Raw genomic sequence first — 9348 nt, forward strand, 5'->3', positions numbered from 1 at the left:
CACTGATTGTAAAATTGGATCAGCGCAGTAAATTATCCATACCACTAGCCAGCAACGTAAGTTCAGGGATCCATATCTGCAGAGCGTTGTGCTTAAATCAGCAAAAATGATACATTTGACGGAACAAAATTGGAAATATCAGGGGCTTTCTAGCGTGATTGAGGTAAACAACGGCTTTACTTGCAATTTGGAGTTGCCCTTTTTCACGGCATTTGCTTTGTATGGTAAATAATATTTCAAGACAAATTAAATTGCTTTGTTTCTCTGCTGGGCAGTCGTACGCAGGATTTATTGACGCCGAGAAAATGAAACTACTTAATGTGATTTCTCTTCGTATTTGGGGTGAGTTTATTGAGATTTATTTACTGAGGTTTTTATCTATGTAAAAAGTTAATGCTGACAAGCTAAAATAGTTTCCTATAACACAAACTATATAATTCACTATGGTGTTTGTTTTATCCCTCTGTCACAGACAGAGGAGGCAGCAAAGAGCACTGTGTCAGACTGAAAAGACTACACCACCTCCTGCAGGACATACAGCAGCTGATAAATACTAGAAGGCTTAATATTTTTTTTAAAAAGAAGTAATTTACAAATCTGTTGTGGATCAGAGACCATCCTTTCCAGTCTCTTAAAGTGAGAGCAAGGTTAACAGAGTTTGATAAAAGGGTGCTTCCTGCATGTTGAAAGGAAAGCAGGATGTGCTGCTTACCCAGAACTAGGCCCCATGGGACAGATGAGTAAGGTAAGGTAACCCCCAAAATAAAAACTTTAGGCTATGTTTCCACTATGGGAACAGGCAGTCATTTGAGGGCACCCTTCTTTTCATAATGAGGGACGCAAATAATGTTAATGAACAGTATTTATGGATTAGCATAGTGGTTTAGACCAAAAAAAAAACATTTGTTTTTTGCCTTCTCACTTTTTTTTTTGGCTTTCTCACTTGAGAAGGCCAATATTTGAGGCATGGCCTTAAAACGCGGCTGAAATCTATGATCTCCCTGATAAACAGTCTAAAACAGTACCAATCAAGAGGGAGAATTAAAAAAAAATGTTGGAGGAGAAGTCCCAAGAAGACGAAAATAAGCAGGCAGGCGGACAGGTTAAGGTGCAAATATAAAACATGTAAACTACCCCTCCCCATGCCTCTGTTGCACTACTCCAGGGTCCCCTATGCCAGCTGCCAGATGAAATCTGCCGCTGGAAACCAGCTACGTCATGTACACGGCTCTTTCTGCAGCAACATCGTGGTCCGGCTGAGGGGCAATTACTCAGCTGGGGTGGTGATTTTGCATCTAGCTGTGGTAAACGGGACCCTGGAGTGGTGCAACAAGGCTCGAGGAGGGGTAAGTTTACATGTTTATTATTTTCATCCCTGCCTGCTGATTGCATTTACAGTGCCAATTTAAGAGTAAAATATGATGCCTACTCACCTGCTGTTACCATTCAGATGTTGCTCTCTGTTTCTCAGTAATGGGCAAACACCTGCCCTCTTGGCCAATGCCTGAGCCAGTAGTTCTCTCTCCTGGGAAAACCCCCTTTTAACATGTTTCCCTATAGACACCACTAGGGGGAGCTCACTGCATAGATATCATTGCAGATCTCACTGATTTTTCATAAATGTAGCAGCACTGCTCAATGTATTTTACGAACAATAGGGAAAAAAGGGAAATGCACCTTAAATCCAGCTCACCCAACCATATTTTATTGACTATAGGGATGAAGAAGGAGGTTTGCAAAAACACGATATAACCTCTGCCACCTTCCAGAAACAGCATTTGTCCTGTCCTCACTTTGGGTGCTGTTTTGCAGCTCAGTTCTTTTGAAGTGAATGGAGCAGAATTGTAAGTCACTTTAAAGACAACCTATCACTAGGAATGAAGGTTGCAGTGTTATTATTTAATAACACTCCAGAGCACATTAAAAAAATAATATACATGATTATTAAAATAACATTGCCTTTTTTCATATTTTTCATGCAAAATGTTCAGTGCTACAGCCTTGCCAGATGTTCCTGACGTGCCAAGTGGCCAACATCACTCCCTCCTCCAAAGAATATGTGCATCCAGGAGGTCCATGAGATCTTGCATTAGCTAGTGAGATTACGTGAGCTGCAATGTGCTCAGGCAGAGGCCAAGTGGACTAATGCAACCTGTGTTAAAGGTAACCAATCAGCTGGAAAAAAAATCAGTGTGTGTTGTCCATAATATAGCATGCGCAGTGTGAATGGGGGTGTGGTGAAAAGTGGGTGGCACTGCTATGTAGATGAGACAGGCACAGTGGTAGGTGTGAGGGGATGCAGTGTAAAGGGAGAGCCGCCGCCAAAGAAAATCAAACATATATTACATGTGTTGTCTGATTTGCGTCTTCTCAGAGGCCGCTCAATTTTCGCTTCTCGGCCTTTTGGCTAAGATCAAGTGTAGTATCTGTTCTTATCAGTATAATATCTGATACGTCCCCTATCTGGGGACCATATATTAAAGATTTTTTTAGAACAAGGAAATGTAAAAAGAGCTAGCTCTGTGCTCTCCAGCTATTGACCTGGTATTGACCTGCAGGTAGGTACTGTTCAAACCGTTTTTTGTGAATTTTTTGGAGGCCAATCTATGCTTTTGCATACCACTAATGTTGTATTTACTATAGTTTTTTAAGAATAGTTAGGTAGTAATTTGTAGCTATCTATAGATAGCTAAATAGACACATAGATAGAAGATAGATAGAGAGAAACAGGCAGCGACAAAGAGAGAATAAAGGGAACCAATCAACCCAATCGGGCTGATATGGTTTCCTGAACTGCTGTATACAGCTCCTGCAGCAGCACGTGGCACGTGGCGGCCACGGCAGCAGCAGGAGCTGTATACCCAAAAAAAAGGACTTTAATCCCCCGGGCACGTGACAGGCAGCGGTGGGGAAGTAGTCATCTGGGTGGCTCCCCGTCCGTATCTAGTCACCGCTCTCTGCCTGTCAGCGAGCTCCAAGGGGATGAATGACAGGCAGAGAGGTCCCTTTCTGGCCTATCTGCCTGTCAATCATCCCTCCAAGCGCGCTGACAGGCAGAGAGCGGTGACTAGATACGGACGGGGAGCCGCCCAAATGGCTACCTCCCTGACGCTGCCTGTCACGCGCCCTGTGGATTAAAGTCCTTTTTTTGGGAAATACAGCTACTGCTGCAGCCGCGGTTGCTACATGCCACGTGCTGCTGCAGGAGCTGTATACAGTAGTTCTGGGAACCATATCAACCCGATTGGGCTGATTGATTCCCTTTAATGCACAGGGTGCACAGCAGCATCCCAAGTGTGTTACCAAAACATACACCACCCACAGGGTGCACAGCTGCTTACTAAGTGCGTTACCAAAAAATAGGTAATAAGTTGTAGCTATTTATAGCTACATAGACTCATAGATAGATAGGCAGCAACAGAGAGAGGTTAATGCCTGTATACCCCCCACATTACAGCTGCACTCCAAGTGCATTTATGTATGGCAGTATTGGTCAGGTCTGGTATGGCGGTGTTATCCTGTCACAGTATGGCGGTATTGGTCAGGACTGGTATGGTGGTGTTATCCAGTCCACAGTATGGCTCCCAAAAAGAGGGGCCCGTGTGGACAAGAAGCAAAAGTAAAAACAGGAGATGGCTGGAAACAGCCGTACCCGAATGATAACCAGCGCTGCCCAACAAAGTATTCAGGAGTAGAGTGAGAGTAAAAAATGTAAACATTTATTAAATAATGCACATATTACGCGTTTCAAGAGTACTAGGCTCTCTTCATCAGATTGAGTGCATGGTACAGGTAGTAACAACAAGGTTTAAATACATAAAAGGGCGCCAATCACGCCCACTAGCTGAGAGAGAAAAAAAAGTGTAAACAATAACACACTGGACACACATGTGAAAGCAGAATAGCGGGATGGAACTGTATAGTGATCATATGGATACTGGTGATTGTATAGTCTGGGGAGCGGATAGCCACTATATGATATGGATAGAAGGATCATCAGATCTTTAATGTGCCGTGGCTTAGCGACGCAAAAAAATGATATAAATCTCGGCCCCTATCTCAGGCTGCTATCGGGGCTGACAGCGGTCACGTGACAAGAGAAGACCAATGGCAGATGGAAGAGTGTCCGTACGGCAGCCAATGGGGGCCGGGGGATTACGCTGTCTAGGATGACAGGAGTCATGTGACCCGAGGCGACCAATAGTCTGTAGGGGAGTGTCCGCGCGGTGGCCAATGAACGCTGAGGAATAACGGAGATGCGGTTAAGCCGGGCGGCTACAGAATCGTCATTGGGCTGGGTAAATAGAATGATAGTAAAGCGGTAATGTATGTTAGAATCTGTTGGGATTATATGTTATGATTAGACCGGAGACCCATGTCGGCAGACACCACATCTCGCAGATAGCTGTCAGAGCTAGTGGGGACACGTGACAATAGGAATCCAATAGCTAAAAAGGAAAACATCCGAATGGCCAATAGGAGTGGAGGGGCCCGGAGCTGTTGCATGGATGAAGGGATAGAAAGTAGCAAAGAGTGAGATAATGAGTACATAGATACTAGTAGCGCATAGAAGCTAAATAATAGCGCATAGAAGCTAAATAATAGCGGACATACAAATACAAGGAGGAGGCGCAGTTCATAGGGGATTTAATGAAGGAGGTATTTCAGTATTTTCCATTAAATCCCGTATGAACTGTGCCTCCTCCTTCGTTATATACCTTCTGGAATGTCAATGTGGGACACAATATGTTGGGCGCACTACTCAACAGTTACGCAGCAGAATCAACCAACATAGGGCTAATGTAGAAAAAAGTTTTGTCCTGCATAGTGTCTCCAGACACGCAACAGAATGCACATGCTCCAGCTTCACCCCTTTCTCCATCACACCCATTGAACATATCCCTATGGGTGGTCAGAGATTCCAGAGCCTGAGAAAAAGGGAAAATTTCTGGATATTTAAATTAAAAACACTCATTCCCCAGGGTTTAAACGCATACATTGAAAATGTGTATTAATCCATCCTCTCTTTACATTACTGGCATCTTTGTTACAAAGGATATTGAGCTCTATATTTAGATATTCACTTGTGCGTACTCATGTATCCATCCGGTTGCGCACCTATGCTTTCCTTTTTTTTCTTCACATATACGTATTTATATATATATGCATGTATTCGTTTATCTAGGCATTTAATTATATTTTTTAGCCATTTTTTTAGGCATATTATGGTCCTTTTACCTTCATGTATATCAATATATATATACCTTTATTTATATTTACTACTCTTTAGTTTTTATATTTATGTTGTGTCCCCTTTGCAGGTATATACTTATATGAATCATGATGTATTCCTGAGTATTTGTATGTCCGCTATTATTTAGCTTCTATGCGCTATTATTTAGCTTCTATGCGCTACTAGTATCTATGTACTCATTATCTCACTCTTTGCTACTTTCTATCCCTTCATCCATGCAACAGCTCCGGGCCCCTCCACTCCTATTGGCCATTTGGATGTTTTCCTTTTTAGCTATTGGATTCCTATTGTCACGTGTCCCCACTAGCTCTGACAGCTATCTGCGAGATGTGGTGTCTGCCGACATGGGTCTCCGGTCTAATCATAACATATAATCCCAACAGATTCTAACATACATTACCGCTTTACTATCATTCTATTTACCCAGCCCAATGACGATTCTGTAGCCGCCCGGCTTAACCGCATCTCCGTTATTCCCCAGCGTTCATTGGCCACCGCGCGGACACTCCCCTACAGATTCCTGTCATCCTAGACAGCGTAATCCCCCGGCCCCCATTGGCTGCCATACGGACACTCCTCCATCTGCCATTGGTCTTCTCTTGTCACGTGACCGCTGTCAGCCCCGATAGCAGCCTGAGATAGCGGCCCGAGATTTATATCAATTTTTGCGCTGCCTAAGCCACGGCACATTAAAGATCTGATGATCCTTCTATCCATATCATATAGTGGCTATCCGCTCCCCAGACTATACAATCACCAGTATCCATATGATCACTATACAGTTCCATCCCGCTATTCTGCTTTCACATGTGTGTCCAGTGTGTTATTGTTTACACTTTTTTTTCTCTCTCAGCTAGTGGGCGTGATTGGCGCCCTTTTATGTATTTAAACCTTGTTGTTACTACCTGTACCATGCACTCAATCTGATGAAGAGAGCCTAGTACTCTTGAAACGCGTAATATGTGCATTATTTAATAAATGTTTACATTTTTTACTCTCACTCTACTCCTGAATACTTTGTTGGGCAGCGCTGGTTATCATTCGGGTACGGCTGTTTCCAGCCATCTCCTGTTTTTACTTTTGCTTCCAGTCACAGTATGGCAGTATTGGTCAGGTCTGGCGGCGTTATCCAGTCAGAGTATGGTGGTATTGGTCACGTCTGGTACGGCGGTATTGGTCAGGTCTGGTTTGGCGGTGTTATCCAGTCACAGTATGGCGGTATTGGTCAGGTCTGGTATGGCGGTGTTATCCAGTCACAGTATGGCGGTATTGGTCAGGTCTGGTATGGCGGTGTTATCCAGTAACAGTATGGTGGTATTGGGCAGGTCTGGTGTGGCGGTGTTGTCCAGTCACAGTATGGCAGTATTGGTCAGGTCTGGTATGGCGGTGTCATCCAGTCACAGTATGGCAGTATTGGTCAGGTCTGGCGGTGTTATCCAGTCAGAGTATGGTGGTATTGGTCACCTCTGGTACGGCGGTATTGGTCAGGTCTGGTGTGGCGGTGTTATCCAGTCACAGTATGGCGGTATTGGTCAGGTCTGGTATGGCGGTGTTATCCAGTCACAGTATGGTGGTATTGGGCAGGTCTGGTGTGGCGGTGTTGTCCAGTCACAGTATGGCAGTATTGGTCAGGTCTGGTATGGCGGTGTCATCCAGTCACAGTATGGCAGTATTGGTCAGGTCTGGCGGTGTTATCCAGTCAGAGTATGGTGGTATTGGTCACGTCTGGTACGGCGGTATTGGTCAGGTCTGGTGTGGCGGTGTTATCCAGTCACAGTATGGCGGTATTGGTCAGGTCTGGTATGGCGGTGTTATCCAGTCACAGTATGGTGGTATTGGGCAGGTCTGGTGCGGCGGTGTTGTCCAGTCACAGTATGGCAGTATTGGTCAGGTCTGGTATGGCGGTGTCATCCAGTCACAGTATGGCGGTATTGGTCAGGTCTGGTATGGCAGTGTTATCTAGCACAGTATGGCGGTATTGGTCAGGTCTGGTGTGGCAGTGTTATCCAGTCACAGTATGGCGGTATTGGTCAGGTCTGGTGTTTTAAATTTGTTTATGTTTTAAGCAGTTAAAAAACATGAAAAACGCGATTTATACAATGTTTCTACATGTAGAGAAATGCATGTGACCGAAAGCACGCTCCCATTTCTACCCCAGTAGTCATGTGCTGTTACCAGGATTATTGGCCATACGCCTAATGGTTACCGCATGAGGGTCTGGTTTTGGCTGCATATGGTGACGTACAGTAAATGTGGGAACACGGCCTAAAACTGATCAGATATCAATATGATGTTCAGAAACTATAGAATCGTGATGCTAATTAGTGAGTGAAGATGGGACGTCTGCAGGTTTAATGCCTAGGGCAGCAGCAGCTGGTAATACGGCCCTGCATATAACGCTATACATTTACCATGTGTGAAGGGAGCAAAAGTTGTTTACATCTAGCATACACAGAAAAGTATTCTGTGATGTCATCATGGCTATGATGTCACATATAACTGCCAGGCAGGCAAACACTGTAGTTGCAGCCAGATAGATAGATAGATAGATAGATAGATAGATAGATAGAGAGACAGGCAGCGTCAGAGAGAGATTAATGCATGTACACCCCCCACAGGGTGCACAGCTGCACCCCAAAAGTGTTTCCCCCCTCCCCCCCCCAAAAAAAAGAAAAAAAAAAAACATACAAAATGCACCCCAAGGCTGGGTTCACACACAGTATATTTCAGGCAGTATTTGGTCCTCATGTCAGGTCCTCATAGCAACCAAAACCAGGAGTGGATTGAAAACACAGAAAGGCTCTGTTCACACAATGGTGAAATTGAGTGGATGGCCGCCATATAACAGTAAATAACGGCCATTATTTCAATACAACAGCCGTTGTTTTAAAATGACAGCAAATATTTGCCATGAAATGGCGGCCATCCACTCAATTTCACCATTGTGTGGACAGAGCCTTTCTGTGTTTTTAATCCACTCCTGGTTTTGGTTGCAATATGAGGACCACAATACTGACTGAAATTTACGTAGTGTGAACCCAGCCCAAGTGCGTTTCCAAAAAATACACCCCCCACAGGGTGCGTAGCAGACTTTTTATACCACCCTGCATGTTGTAAGCACCTTCCCAGGTGACTGTATATAAGACTATACATTTACCATGTGTGAATGGAGCAAAAGTTGTTTACATTTAAAAGAAAAAGACTGGATTTCTTCAGCTCATATAAAATATTCAAATTTTATTGTAGAAACTCCTAAAAAAAGCTGTCGATGCGTTTCGAGCCAGCCTGGCCCTTACTCATGGCATCTATACAATATATACATACATACATAGAGAGAGACGAAGTGTTAGTACACAATAACAATACAAAGACAAGGTTAAAACCATATACAAATATGTCACTGTAATATATGAATATTGCGGAAAAGTACATATAGGTATTAAAAAGGGAGGCACATACCATGGAAAAGGGTGTTAAGACATCAAATAAAAGCAATATATGGGAAAATATATGTAAATGCTGTTTCACTTAAATAAATCCATATGGGCATGACTATATCGGAAGTGGTTACATTCAACACAGATAGACATCGCTGGACAAACAGATGAGTATAACCAAATCAAAATTAAAAGTAATAATAGATGGGCATAACTGTCCATATACAAATATATAGATGGAAACATTGTTTACATTTAGCCTACACAGAAAAGTATTCTGTGATGTCATCAAGGCTGTGATGTCACATATAACTGCCAGGCAGGCAAACACTGTAGTTGCAGCCAGGCAGCCAACCAGGTAGGTAAGCAGATAGGTAGGTAGCAAGGAAAATGCAGGTAGGTACAGTTCAAAGCATTTCATTTGGATTTTTTGGGGGCCAATCTATGCTTTTGAATACCGCTAAACTTGTGAGTATTTATTATAGTTTTTTCAGAATACTTAGGTAATAATTTGTAGCTATCTATAGATAGCTAGATATACACATATATAATAGTATACTCCACAGCACTCAGGTTCAGAAGTGTCAGTGTGAATTTACTCAATCTTGTGCATAATAAAGCATTCCAAACAGACGCAACGTTTCAGCAGCATCACGC

At 43.3% G+C, this 9348-nt stretch overlaps 1 non-coding gene across 1 annotated transcript; it reads left to right on the forward strand.

Annotated features, from left to right (window-relative positions):
• The first annotated feature begins 2387 nt into the window (after positions 1-2387).
• On the forward strand, positions 2388-2578 carry LOC138797957 (U2 spliceosomal RNA). The gene has a single exon (XR_011364044.1). It is a non-coding gene; the product is annotated as a U2 spliceosomal RNA (small nuclear RNA).
• The last annotated feature ends 6770 nt before the right edge of the window (positions 2579-9348 follow it).

Source organism: Dendropsophus ebraccatus, chromosome 7 (genome assembly GCF_027789765.1).
Source record: "Dendropsophus ebraccatus isolate aDenEbr1 chromosome 7, aDenEbr1.pat, whole genome shotgun sequence".
NCBI lineage: Eukaryota > Metazoa > Chordata > Amphibia > Anura > Hylidae > Dendropsophus > Dendropsophus ebraccatus.